Below are 15,264 nucleotides of genomic sequence, written 5' to 3'. Positions count from 1 at the left end.
CTGTGGAGATGGTTGGAACCTGGCAATAAATGGCATCTTCTTTGTTGTCATGGAAGCATCGTAATACCCTAACAAAATCCTCCCAATAAAACAAAGAAGGCTGGCAGAGGCACATAGTTTCCTAACTACACTGTTCAAAGGGAAGCAATAGATTTAAAAAGAGTTTCCAGGTGACCTCTTACTTCTCTTAAAACGTGTTTCTGTACAAACATCTCCTCCCTGGTCTTGAAGGCACCGAGAGTTTTGAGTTCTCCTCACTGGGAATTGGCTGTCTCCAAGCTGGCTTGGCAGCCCGTCCTTTGCCAATGCTTTCCATGCTAGAAGAATGATCTAACTGCATTGCTTTGGCATGAATAGATGCATAAACTCTTTTTTTTAAAAATCTTTTCAGTGTGAAATTGGCAATAAGCTTGCTTGATGCAATCATGGTAGGTAAGATGGGGCTGTGTTCATTTCTTCATGTTTCTCCCCAAGTGCACTGTTGGCCTCTCCTAAGCTTAATGAATCAAAGACAAAACAAACACATTTATCCTGCTGCAGTAAAAGCTTTCCATCAAGGCCTCAGGATCTAGAGTGCTTTGGATTAGGAAAATGCTTCTGCATTGGGGGTGGGGGGGCAAGCAGAAGTGCTGAAGAGAGCAAGTGCTCCATCGGCTGACACCCATGTGGGGTGGGCCAGGTGTCTTCTGCTCTCACAGCCAGACCTTGTGGCAGGAGGAGAGACACTGGCTTTGTGTGTCAGTGGAGAGAGGAAGAATGAACAGTAGGGCATCTGAGAGTCAGGAGAACAAGCCAGGTAGGCGGGAGAGCCCTGAACTGTGGGCAGGGCAGGGCTCTCCATGACCACTGTTGCTCTTAGAAGTTCCTGGGAGCATTCTGTCGCCTGCAGTGGGAAGGAGGGAAAAGAGATGAATGATCACTAAGGAGAGAGAAGAGAGAGCAAAGCTGGAATCAAGCCACCGATCCAGTGAAGTAGCTAGGGAGAGCAACAGGTAGAGAAATGCACCACAGCTGAGCCTGGCCACGACGCTGCCAGGAGACTGGTTGGCAGAAGGCCGTGTGAGGTTTGTGACCAGGAGGTAGCACCTGTTTGGTGGACAGGACAAACTAAGCAAAGCAATCGGAAGCCTCCAGACCTCATGGTTTGGGTATGTCAGTTGGTAAAGAAAACGTCAGCAAAAGGGAATTGGAGTGTGGCCTGTCTAGGGTTAAAGATCTTTAAGCTTTAGAGAGAATGTATAAAAGAAAACTCTCTCTGAAATAATTTATGGAAATGCTGCGCTCCCTTTGAAGGCTCCATGTCACTGTGTGGCACGATGCAATGTTCTCTTTCTTCACCTGTCAGGCAAGGACCACCTCGAAGAGTGTCACTGCTGATTACTAGTTAATTGTCATTAATAAGTGACAACTGACATTATGGGGGCTTAATGCAGAGAGAACAGAAAGGAGCCGCAGATATTCTAATGAGCTGACTCCTACGTGCCCTCTATTGTTGTCGAAAATGAGGGAGCTGTCGTCATTGTTCAGGAGATGGGCTTCGGCTGCTCCGGAAAATATTCTCTTTAATTTCTTTCTGCAGAGATAATTCCTGGTGCTCCATATTTCTCTCTCCCGCCCCTCTCCTTTGAGCACACATGTGCACACACACACGGACACACATGCACACCTTTCCAGCCTTTTCTCTGAGCATGCTTTAAAAAAAAAAAGAGGAAGAATGAAGCCAATTTAAGAAGAACTGGAAGTTATTCCTGGACAAGGGAGCAGTGTGCAAGCACTTGTCTGTGTAACAAGCAGATAGACAGGAGATGCTGCTGCTTTCTATGCATAGAGATTGGCTCGGGGAAGGCGGCGTGAGATTTGTGACCATCGGCAGTCCATGTGTGGTGGACAGACAAGGCTCATGGATCACAGACGGACCAAACTAAACTAAGCAATTGGAAGGAGTCAGAGCTGACAGGTGTGGCCGGCTTCATTGTGCTGAGTGACGTGGGAACAGAGGTGGGAGGGCCTCGGCGGACAGTGGAGGGGGGAGGCCCGAGAAAGGGCCTTAGGAAGCAGAGACCAGACAGGCATGGCGAGAGCATCCAGAGTGCTGAACACACGTCACAGCCATGCCCAGAGAGATGCTGCTTTCCCAGCCACGGAGCCACGAAAATCCCTGTGGGATCTTCCGGAAAGAGGCCAGAATGAGGGGAAGGGATTCCAGAGACAGTCAACTCTGGGCTGCATCAGTTGTCCTCCTCCTCCTCCTCCTCCTCCTCCTCCTCCTCCTCCTCCTCCTCCTTCTTCTTCTTCTTCTTTTTGTAAACTTTATTCACATAAAATTGGCCTGTTTAAAATCCTTAATCACAGGAACGTCCCAGGCACCAACTCCACGCTCCTGGCGTGTGTGTGTGTGTGTGTGTGTGTGTGTGTGTGTGTGTGTGTATGAAGGCTGGGGAGTTAGTGCAATGGGCTAAATGCCTTCCAGGCCATCCTGAGTACTAAGCTGGATTCCCAGCGCCCACAAGAACTGAGCATGGAGTGTGCCATACCGGAGCCCCGTGCTGGAAACGGGGAGGTGCGGACGCCTGTGGGCTGTGCTGGCCAGCCTGGCCAGCCTCACTGGTGAGTTTCGGATCTTAGTGAGAGATGCTATCAAATAAATAGATAAATAGATAAATAAATAAATAGATAGATAAACAAACAAACAAATAAATAAATGAAGTGAATAGCCCACAAGGAGTAACATCGGCAGTTTAACGATGGCTCCACACGCACAGACATGTGCACACACAAACGAGCACCTATGCGAATGGGCACGTGCCTACATACAGTAAACACACAGGTGGTGGTTAAGCCAAGTAACCTGATTCTACCACCTGCACTGCATACGAGCTCCAGAACACACGGTACCACTAAGTGTATGCGATGAGTATTTGCCAATTAAAAACAGGAGGGAACACAAAGAGCGAGTGGAGCCTGCGCCGCAGGAGGCTCTCGCTGGTCCCAGTGCTGTGGGGAGAGGGCGGGTGTCGCGGCGTGCATTGCACTTCCTATCAGCTCAGCTCTAAACAGGAGCGTGGTGTCTGGGAGAAGGCTCAGGCTGACACCAACAGGAAAGAGATGTGTTGTTTTTCAAGTGCCAACACCTCCTAACAACAATTTTTCGTGCTATCAGATCATTTCACACCCCGCCATTCCACCTTCTCTCAAGTCTTATCACACGTGCAGTGTTGAGCAGATCTGATGACTGCACTGGGGAGGGCCGGTCTTGCACGCTCTCCCTGCGTACACGGTGGTCCCTCCCTGCCTTTGTCTCTTGTTCTTCTGTGGTGGGTCTGGAAGACCTTCAGCAGTGGGTTTTGACTTCCTCCACTTTCAGCTGTCCTTGGCTTCCTGACGAGCAGGAAGGCCAAGAAGCTCGGGGTGACCCTCCTTCTTACGGCTCACTCTGCCCACGCTGGTTCTGTTCTCAGGTCAGCAGTGTGGAGCTTCCCCCTCTCTTCATCCACTTCCTCTGTCTATTGTGTTTCTCTTCTGAGTGGGATGCAAGCATCCTCCCCTGGAGTCCTCCTTGTGCTTCTTTGGGTCCATGGATTGAGGGTGTGGGGAGGGGAATGAGAGTGGGGATCAGATATGGGAGGGCTGGGAGAAAGAGGGAGAACTGAGGAGGCATCTCTGGGACAAGCTGGAGACCTACAGCAGGGTGGGCTCCTGGGAGGACATGGGGGTGATTCCAGCTGAGACTCCTAACAGCAGAGGACATGGGGACTGGAGAGGCCTGAAGAGAGTGGAACACCAACCTACCCACAAAACCTTCGACCCAAAATTTACCCTACCTACAAGATGTGCAGGGATAAAGACAGAGCAGAGATTGAGGGAAAGTCCAACCAATGCCTGGTCCTCCCTGAGATCCACTCCATGGGAGAGAGCCAGCGCCTGACACTATTTATGAAACTCTGCTGTGCTCACAGACAGGAGCTGGCGTAGCTGCCCTCTGAGAGACTGCACCCAGCAGTGGATAGAAATAGATGCTGAGACTCACAGTCAAACATTGGGTGGAGCTCACGAAGTCTTGTGGAAGAGTAGAGGCAAGGACTGAGGGAGCTGGAGAAGACAAGAACTCCACAAGAAACCAACGGAGTCAAGCGACCCAGGCCCACAGAGGCTCATGAAGGCTGAAGCACCAACCAAGGAACGTGCACGAGCTGGACCTAGGCCTCCTACCCAGACCACAGATGTAGCCAATGGGCAGCTCAGTCTTCATGTGGGCTCCCTAGCAAGTGTTGCCGGGGCTGTCTCTGGCACGGACTCTGTTGCCTGCTTTTGGATCACTTGCCCCTAGCGGGGCTGCCTTGACTGGTCTCAGCAGAAGAGGATGCACTTATTCCTGACATGACTTGATGTGCCGGGGTGGATTGGTATGAGGTGGGGAAGGAGCTCCCCTTTTCTGAGGAGAAGGGGAGAGGAGACAGGGGGAAGAGGGTGGGAGGGTGGGACTAGGAGAAGAAAATTTTTTAAAAAGTGTGGTGCTGTGGTGCTGAGTGTCTGATGCTTAGTGCCACGGAAGCCTGTGCATTTTGAATGTGAAATGTTGCCCGCTGGCTCATGTGTTTGAACACGTGGTCCCAGCCGGTAGTGCTCTTTGGTGGAGGTTATAGCATCTTTAGGAAGTTGATGGGGTCTTGCTGGAGAACATGGGTAGGTGTGGGCAAACCTTGCCACTTTGGAGGCAGCTGCATTTCCCGCCTGCTCTTAACTGAAAGCCGAGGACTGCACCGTGAGCAGGTGCGCAGGTGAGCTAGGTGCTCAGGAGTCTCTGTCGGCCTTCATAGACGCCATCAGAAGTGTCCTGCCCTTTACCAGGACTCCAGCTTTGGTTCTGAGGGGCTAGACCTGACGGTTTCTAAAAGGACCCTCCAAAATAAATGGGTAACTGCACTCTGCTCTATTCCAACAAAGTCTCACCAAACCATTATATTATATCTGGCCCTGATACAAATTCAAGCTCCTTCCCTTGGGTTGGTGTGGGCTAAGGACAGGGAAGTCCATGGTTCCCCCTGAGCTTAGAGGTGGAGCTGGTAGGTGCTGGACTTGGCTTCCAGCGGGGAAGAGCAGGTACTCTTTTCTGCCTCAGTGCAGCAGAGGAACCCGAGTGGGAGGACCAGGGATGGTCTTCCTGTTCCCCAAAGGCTTCGATTGCTTTCTCTTTGGCACCTTGGTGATGTTCAGCTTCTGTATCACTCGGGCTTCCCCTTTTCTGGTCCTTATTTTGAAGTTTTGAAGTGTGTTGGTTGGGCCTATATCTTCTCATCACCTCTCTGTTTCTCTGTCTCTGTCTCTGTCTCTGTCTCTTACTCCTCCCTTCCACCCCTGGTGTGTGTGTGTGTGTGTGTGTGTGTGTGTGTGTGTGTGTGTGTGTAGGTGCACGCTCAGGTATGCCATGGTGGGCATGTGGAGGTTAGAGGACAGCCTTCTGGTGCCAGTTCTCACTGTTCTACTGTGCTGGCGGTAGGGGGAGATTGTGCTCTCTCCGCCCCCATCTATTATTGGGATGCCCAGGGGTTACAAATTCTTATGTCACTGCATCCAGTTAGGCTCCCCAGGTTCCTGAGGATCAGAATTCAGATAGCCAGGCTTGGGTGGTGAGCTCTTTCACCTGCTGAGTGGTCCCCAAGCCCTCCAGCCTCTCCATCTTCAGTTATGTGTTTTAACTGTTCCAAGTCATTTCTAACATTGGCTTGTCATCTATTTTGGTTTTCATCATTCCTTCTTTTGTCCACCAGCCTGTCATCAAGGACTGTTCATGAAAATTTTCTCGTGGAATTTCTGTTCTTTAATTAGCACACATATAGATTTAGTTCTTACAAAATGGGCTTCGATATTCCTCCATGAAGGAAACTTCATGCTCCAGAGTGCCACCATCACGTCCAGCAATGGATGCTGGGAGAGCCGCTTCCGGCAGCATCATGTTCCACAGCATCATAACTTCGGACTTCGTCACTTCTTGTTGACAGAAGAGGAAAAAGTCCTCCTTTGTCCTGCTGCCTCTTTGTCTTTTACGCTGTTTGCTTTGCACTAAGGTGTAACCACAAGCACAGTGCTTCTCAACAGCTCCCTGCTGACAGCCGGCTCTGTAGGTCCTCACTGCCCTTAGGCTTAACCTGTGCAGCCTGGGCATGGTTCCCGGATGGAATCTCACCTGGGCTCAGGGTCAGCTTCTCAGTGCTGGCTGTTGGCAGAAACCAGTTGCTCATGTTCACACAGACACACTGAGAGTGTGTCCTCAGTTCCGGTCTGTGGCCCCTCCCACAGTGAGGTGGCTGCCTCAGGAAAGGGATGGTCAGGGGAGACCATCTCTGTGGCTTCTGTTTCTTTCAAGAGCTCACCCGTTTGTTCAAAGAAATCCAAGTTGCTTTTGATGAACTCGAAACCATCTTGAAGATGGTTAGTGAGATCCATGAAAATCCCTTCATCTTTTCCAAAGACCGTAATCTGATCTCAGGAGCCACCCCTGCAGTGCGGTCACAGGCAGCCCCCGCAGGGGATGGGACAGCACAGGGGAGGATGTTTGGAAAAACTCTGTAGTGCACCTTCCCAGGGGCCCAGCAGACCTACTGCCATGTCAGGCCTGTCGGATTTAAGATGAAATACAGGTACCCTGCTGTGGTCCCATGGCGCCCAACAACCAGAGAATCATGCAACGCCATTTGTCTCCTTCCTGTGGCCCCGTGCTCTCTTCTCCCCACTCTGCACCTCCTCCTTGGTTGCAGCTCTCTGGTGCTGTCCCGCTGGTGCTGATCCCCACGCCACTGTTGGGTGCTCTGCTGACCTCACGCCAGTGCCTCCTCCATCCTCTGCTTTTGCTTCTCAGGCCTCAGTTTCCAGACAGCTTCCTTCAGGAAGCTGCCTCACCTTCTTGCCTCACCTTACTCTTGTTCAATACCCAGAACAAGAAATGCCACACGTTTTACTGTGGGCAATGAATTATAGCCCCCTTCCTTTCTTGCTCCCGCCTTCTTCTGAGGCGCATTGCCTGCAGGAGCTTGGGTGGGGAGTACTTGAGCAGGAGCAACTCTCCAGTGACACACCACTGGAGCAGACGATCTCAATGACAGACAGTGTCAAAAAATGAGGGGCACCGCATGTGAGGAATGATGCTGAGGTTGACCCCTCGCTCTAACACACATGTACATATATGTACATACGTACTTGCATACAAGAATGAGCATTCACAATTGTGCACGTACATACATGCATGTGCGTCCACAGCTACATAAGCGGCTATTGAATGTCCACTGTGAAATGCTCAACACCAGGCCTTAGAATATACAAGTTACAGAGGCCTCTTCCATGCTGGTAACTGCTGGTTTGCCAAACACTTGTAACTATGACTATACTCCAGCTAACTAAGCAAAAGCGTCAGGGAATCCAAGGAATAGCTTGATAAGATCTTGCAGCTGATGGGGTGTGTCAGTGGTGCCGGCCTCAACCACTTCTGTGGTGCTCCTTAACTCGTGGCTTGGATGCCAGTGTGGCTGCCTCAGAACTTGTCGTCTGAGCTCTCCTGACAGCATGCATGTTGCTCAGCCATGGTGAATGGCTGTCTCAGGCATGCCGAAGTATCACATCCAAGGGTGACCAGCATCAGGAGCTGCAACATCTGGAGGCCGCAAGCAGGAGGTGTGACTTCTGCAGTGGAGCAGGGGAACGCTCAGACTTCCTTTGTGGAGACACTGACTTTCGTCAAGACATTTTAAAAGTGTTCATTTGGGGAGAGATTGAAGAGGGACCAGGGAAGGAGGCATTCGGGGAGGGCTGCAGGAGCGTTTCAAAGCTGACGCTTCCCTTTCCTCTGCTCTTGGCTGGTGTTTTGATTAGTGTGTCCCTCAGGCTATCATTAGCGTCTTTTAGGGGAAAGTATTCAGTCCATAAATATGAAAATAAGCCCATAATTGACCCTTGGACTGAATTTGTTTCCATTAGGTTTTGCTGTTGAAAGAGGCGACTGTTGGAGAGTGCTTGTGAAATAAGCGGACAGTGGGGTGCCTGGAGCAGCTGATGACAAAGACACCATGAAGGGACTGTGCTCAGGAAGGGGAGAAAGGGTGGGAGAAGAGGGAGAGGAGGCTTTGCTTCCAGCTGGAGGCATAATGGGATACAAGTCAAAGGAGCCCGTTATGTCCTCACCAGTAACTAATTGGATGCCGGTGACTGAGCGCCCCTGAAAGCCCACCACCAGCTTCCACTGTGTCAACAGGGTCCCACACAGGCACCTGTAGAAGGCGGCACTGCACTTGTGAGGCCGAAGATGCAAGCTAATAATGACACAGGAGGATGGGGGACACAGAGAGCAGAGCGCTCAGCGGCACCCATGCTGCTTGCTCACAGGCTGGCCTGGGAGCTCTACAGGGGTGACATTAAATTCTCATCTCTCCAGGAACCACTGTCTCTGTGCGGGACCCTCTAAATGCTTCAGCTGTTGCTTTGGTTCTGAGCCTGGCTGCAGAGCCTTGCTGCCCATAAGAAACTGTGGGGTGGCTTCCCCTTCCTTTCGCTTTGTTCTCATGGGAATTCCTACTTCTGACTGGGGAGAACACGTGGCTGCGGCTGCAGCTTAGGCTGTGGCTGTGGCTTAGGCTGTGGCTGTGGTTATGGCTGTGGCTGAGGCTGTGGCTGTGGCTGAGGCTGAGGCTGAGGCTGTGGCTGTGGCTGAGGGTGTGGCTGTGGCTGAGGGTGTGGCTGTGGCTGAGGGTGTGGCTGTGGTTGTGGCTGTGGCTGCAGTGGCCATTTAGGGTGCTGCTGAGCTAGCATGGGGTCGCTCTGAGGTAAAGACACAATTGGCTCAGAATACTAGGGGTAGAAAGTCTGGTATCTTTCACACCACGGCATGGTTCATGCCCTTCCCAGAAAGGTTCATGGTGGGTTTAGAATCCACAGGGAGGCTGACTAGAGAAGGAACACATTCAGAATCTGGCAGGGACACAGGGACGCTGTACTAGGGAGACCAGAAGCTTGGGGTTCCTCCCCAGACTTTGCCACCTCCTCACTCCCCAGACAGGCTCTGTTCAGCTGCTCTCAGGAATGCTGGGTGCTGCTGATGTTGTGTCATGGGGCGGATGTGCCCACTTGTTGATGAGGAGTGCAAGAGAAAGGAAGATGATGTCCTAGGGACAAGACGAGTCTCCTCTTCTCCCCAAGCTCAGCCTCCCCTTGTTAATTTCTTTCTCTCTGCTTGTCAGAACCATCTTTATACGTGAATATTTTGTTTTGCTTCAAATGTGATGCCCTAAGGAATCTGGATTAATAGTACTTGAGGAGCCATCACTCTGGCAACACTGGTGATGTGAAGTCTCCTCAAGGCAGTGTTTGTAACTGTGTTCCCCAGACCAGTGCCTGGAGAGGGCTGGCAATACATGAGCCAGGAAAGAGTTCTCTGCACAAATGGCTTTAGGAATCACTAGGCTACAGAGGCCTCCTTTGTAGCAGTTTTAATATAAAAGGTGACTTCTCAGGAAATACTATGAACTATAGTATTTGGCTATTTGGCTAAAGTTTGTTTATTTGTTTTGTGGTAAGATATACATAGTATAACTGTTTAAGTTTCAGTTCTGTTGCTGTAACATGACGAAAAACAACCTAAGAGAGCAAGGGTTTATTTTTAGCTCACACTTCCAGGTAACAGTTGGTTAAAGCAGAGAGGTCAAGGCGGTGGGAAAGTACAACAGCTGGTCGCATCACACCACAGAAGCATCGAGAACTGACAAGCATGCGTGTGTGTACACTTGCTGGCTTCCTTGTACTCAGATTGGCTTTGCCACCCTTAAGACAGTTACGTACCCTCGTGCCCCCTAAGGAATGAAGCCCCCCATAGTGGGCTGGATCTTCATACATCAATTGTCTTGGTTAAGACAATCCATTCCCCCTCGATATGCATACAGGCCAATCAAATGCAGACATCCCTCACCAAAACTACCTTACCTGGTGACTCTAGTTAGCTTGTGACAAGATGGCAATCAAAACCAAGCGTCCCAACAACATGTCACGTTTAGTCATTTTAAACAGTGCAGTTCAGTGACATTAAGTTTATGTATCGTGCTCTGTTATCATTAGCACCATCCAGCTTAGAACTCTTCCACTGTTCCAAACTGAAACTTTCTACCTATCAAATGCTACCTCACACACCTCATAGCTGTCTGTCAACCAGCATTCTACTTTTACATGCATGATTTTGGCTACCCTAGATCATACACACGCATATGCATATACATATATTAGCTATAATGGAATCATGTGTTTATTCATTCATCAGTGCACATGTGAATTGTTTTCATATTTTGAACAGTATGAATAAAGCTTTTTATGAACATTTAAGTGCAGGTGACTGAGTCCTGAATTCTAATTTCTTTGGCTATAAACTTAGAGTGGAACTTTCAGAGGAGCCAGCGGCGCATTCTGCCCCGTGGCTGTATGTGCTGCACGGTTGCGAGACTGCTGCGCAGTAACCGCACTTTCGGTTTTGCATGAGAGTTCATTAAGCATATATCAAGCCGAAGCAAAAGCTAGATACGTAGACAGACGCCAAAACATTATCAGGTTCTCAAAATATTTAGGAAAAAAAATTGGGACTAGACAGATGACTCAGTGGTTAACAGTACTTGTTGTGCTTGCAGAGGAACTGGGTTTGTGGCTCACAACCATTTGTAACTCCAGTTCCAGGAGAATCAGACCTCCTCTCTTGGCCTTCTAGGCACAAAGTATGAATATAATGCACAGACATACATGCAGGCAAAACACTCATAGGTCTATAATATATCTGAAAAAATGCAGTAGAAATTGAGGGAAGAAGTCCTGCGAAGGCAGTCACCCGGGCTGCTGGAGAGCCTGACATCCAGCAGAAACCGACAGGGGAATCAGTGCTGCCAGCTGCAATCCTGACTAGCCCTCCTCTCCATGCTGAGCTCATCTTAGCTGGACGCCCAGCTTTACTTTCTCACTGCAGACATGGTCTACCATCTAGCTGCTTTCACCCTTCACGTTTTGTTGTTCTCTTTTCGCACTCTCAGAGACGCTGGTGGTAGCCCATCTCCAGACAAGAGGTCTTGGGGGATACTTAGATATAACCAGGTTTGGGTCTGAAATGAGGTGGCCAGCCCCGCTTCTGGAGCCAGTTTCTCACAGAGCTCAAATGGAACATGGCAGTTTGCCAACATAGTCAACATTACACTGTATCCTTCACACTCATCAGTCACACACAAGGATTCCAACTTCTCCGTATCTTCATGAGCATCTGTACTTGTCCTTTGTTTTTGTTGATAGCTGTGCATGAGTGGTGGAAGCATACCTCATGCTGGTTGTGGGTCGCCTTCCCTCAGGCCTTCCCTCAGGCCATCACTGCAGGCCATAAGTACATTTTTCTCTGAGGAAACATTTGTTCACGTCTTATATCCAAGAGTCACTGCCAGATTCGTTATCCGAAGACATTCTCTACGTATTTCCTTCTAAGAATTCCATAGTTTAGCTCTCATGTCTAGGTCTGGGGCTCACCTCCAGTTAACTTTTAAAAGGCTCATTTCTTCCTTGCTAAAATCTGGGAATTGTGTAAATGTTTATTGAAGTCCATTGGTCAATACATATGTCCCCATGTCAGCGCTCTACTGTTTTGATGACTATAGCTCTATAGCAAATTTGGAATAAAAAAGCGAGAACCTTTTCATTTTGACAAGTCTCAGTTTTTAAAATAGCAAACATTTCTTTTTCCACTAGACTTATTGACATATTGTAGATAGCTTCTGCAATTCAACTTCAAATACATTTTTCATCTTACATATAATTTATTATTCTGTAGCTTTAAAGAAAACCATTCAGGCTTACCCGTCCAATATAAGAAAATAGTGGTTGAGACAGTTTAAAATGCAGAAAATTGAAATTTTATGCTTGGCTCTGAAAACTCATTGCCATGTAAGAAGCCAAGTCCCCTTACCTGCCCGAGATCAAAAAATCTGACTCACGTGCCTCACCTTTTCCTCCCCAGCCACCAGGCAAGATGGCAGCCCAAGAAGGGTGGTGTGACAGTTAATGAAATGGAATCCCCAAAATGCTTGAATGAAAGAAAACCATCATTTGCATTCAAGTGGAAGCGCTGGGACAACTCCTGAATGGCTCCCACATGAGGGACCCAGATCACTCCAGGGAGTTTGTCCATGGTACACACCCCCATCCTGGAGAGTCTGAGATTACCTGCAGCCTGGGAAAAGCCCTTTCCCTGTCATTTGTTCATTACAGCACAGTTCACCACAGCCAAGAACACAGACACCTGACGTGTGCATCACCATGGCTGGATAAGGAATGTGGCACATACATGGCACCGAGCGCTATCCAGACAGCACACACACGCACACAAGCACACACGCACACACACTTAATCCTCCTGACATTTGTGACAGCATGCATGGAACTGCAGAGAGCGCTGTGTTAAATGAAATAAGCCAGGCACAGAGAGTCAAGCAGCATGCCGTCTGAGCGCAGAGTCTGAAAAGGTGGACCTCACTGCAGTTGCGAGTGGAGAGTGAAAGGTTGACACCAAAGAGCAGGGAGGGGTGGGGAAAAGGCTGACTGAGGGATGTTACTTACCATCAGGCAGGAGTGAGGTGCTAGAGTCTGACTGTGCAGTGGGGTGATGGTGCCCAGAATAGGATTGTCCTGAACACATTTCAGGCAGCTTTGGCCTGATGTCAACAGGACATATGTGCCAAAGGCGTATGATAGTAGCCCATAAAGACAGACTTTTAAATCTATCAGCTGGAAAATAAATTTAAATTATACCAGGTATGGCAACACGTTTACCATCCTGCTGCTTTGGATGTCGAAGCCAGAGGGCCCTGAGGTCCTGGGGCTCATTAGTATGGGGTAAGTAGCTTTTGTTTTTTATGTTGCTGTTGTTTCTGCTCTGAGTCTTGTGTGTGTGTGACATAGTCTGTTAGTTACATTTTTCTTTTTGCTCAAGTCACCTTTCCCCTTTCAGTGTAGGCATGCATAACATTCAAGAGAGGGTTAACTGGTAGGAGGGTTGAGGGAGGCCTTGTTTTATTTTATGGAATTGTACTGAGGGCAGCAGGCTCCCTGCCTAATCCTTCGAAAGTCTTCTACTGCGTGCCTGAGAGGATGCTAGCCAAGGGTCAGCACAACCCTTGCTGGTCCTCTCGGCTGAAGCCTTTGGTGTGGCTCTCCAGGTTTACTTGCTGCACCCTGAGCAAGCTCTCAGCAGCTCAAGGTTGGGGACAGCAACCCTCGGGATGTGGGGGTGCAGTCTGGCTCCTGGTGGTCCACAGGTGGAAGGAGCTATGATTTTTAAGGCACATCATTTCATAGGGTTTATCATTTCTTTGTAGATGTGGCATATAGGCTCCTGTTGGCATGTGCTTATGTTTATAAAGGTTTGCGTGTGTGTCGTGGCAGAAGTTGACTCTCACCTGGCAAGAGTGATCATATGTCATAATCACACAGTAATTAGAGTGTATCCCAGGACCATAGCCTGGCCTCGGGGTTAAGAGTTTTCCAACTTTAATAAGATTGATTTAAAACATATCCGGGAAAAGACACGTGAAAATACTGTCCGAAATAGACTTGTAATTGTATGCAGTGTTCCACCTATGGGGCCATTGTCAAGTATGGGTGGTTAGAGACATTTAGATTATGAGCGCGTGTGCATACATGCATGTGTGAGCTCTCTCTCTCACACACGTATGCACACACATGATTTATTCTCAACAAGGGGCTCCCAGTGAAAAGGGAGCACACAGTTTCTATTAGCAGTGATGAGAACTGTGGGAGCGAGCATCCGTCCCCAGTCCTGGAAGTTTGCCCCTTAGGGTGCACATAAATTTGAGCTGTTGACCATTTGAAATGTTCTTTTATAGGTAATAAAGGCAGAAAAAAAGCAGCAACGTGTTTTCTAACCCTGGCCACCCGCAGGATCTGCCTGCACAATTCTTCGGGTTTTCTGGAGTCCAGCTGCAGCACACCTTGCTGCCAGCGTGTGTGGGAGCTCCACAGAGCGCCATCCTCGAAACTGACTATAAAGCTGGATCGTGGCGCTATCTCCTTTCCGATGCTCTGCTTAGTGTCCTCAAGCTGTCCAGCGCAGCTGATGCCGTTCTCCATTTCTGTGACTTGTGCAATATTTGTAGAATAGTGTGTGAAGGGTGAGAGTTCCTGATAGGAATAAACAGTCTTTTACCTGTTCCCAGCCCAACACATGTGCTCACAGGCATTCACACATGTGCACGCTTGTGGTACGGGCAGACCCCTGCGCTGTCATCTCCATGGCTACATCTAGTCCTGAGAAGATGGGGGGTGGGCCTGTCTAGTAGTGCAATAAACAACCTCAGGACAGAGATTGGTTGATTAATTGATTCTCCTTGAACAGCTCCAGTGATAAATGACTAAGTACAAAGACTACACATATTTAGTGCACACTAAATGCCTCTGAGTATGTCCAAACACCTTGACACCGTCACCTGCCCAAGCCGGACACAGGCACATCCCAGTTTTCCATATTTTTACCGTGACGGGATCACTTAACATGAGACCAACCCTGTTAACAAATTTTGAAGCACACAGCACTCCACGTTATTAGCCTCTACTGTGCCCTCAAGCACTTAGATTTAAAAATATATATATACGTTTCTGGAATTTATTTAGGTATTCACTCATTTATTTCTTTATATTGCTGTGAGGTATGTTTTGTTTTCATCAGTCATATAAATAATTTCTTAATATCCCAGGGCAAAGCAAACATGTCCAGCAGTGTGATTGAAAATCTCCCTTCCGAGAGCTGCCGGCCAGTGGCGTCAGCATGGGGCGTCCAGGTTACCGAGGCATCCTGTCCTCCCCTCAGGGGCATAGCATGGAGCTGGAGGGTGGTGTCCTCTGATCTGGGCTTCGGGGAAACATCGCTCTACTCTTCCCACTTAGCTGTGTCTTTGGTATTTGTACCTTCTTTCCTCAGTGCCTCCCAGAGGTGGCTCTGGCCGGCGAGTCCTCCCAGCTCTCCCTGAAGCCCTGCTTTCCCAGCAGTCCACGGACTCAGTCCTCCCTCCTGTCCTCAGCCGAGAGGACTCATGGAGCCAGTGGCAGGGGCTCTCAGGCAAGTGGCTGGTTTGATGAAAGTAGCAGGTCACTGTGTGCGCAGACACCTTCCTTGGTGCCAGGCGCTCCACCCCTGCTTCTGAGGTGTTCTTTTGTTTGGCTGTTCCTGAGGCATCTCCTCAGCTGGTGGCC

This window comes from Psammomys obesus, unplaced genomic scaffold, assembly GCF_907164565.1.
Source record: "Psammomys obesus unplaced genomic scaffold, mPsaObe1.curated_primary_1811, whole genome shotgun sequence".
Classification (NCBI taxonomy): Eukaryota; Metazoa; Chordata; class Mammalia; order Rodentia; family Muridae; genus Psammomys; species Psammomys obesus.
Note: the sequence above shows the minus strand (reverse complement) of the source record.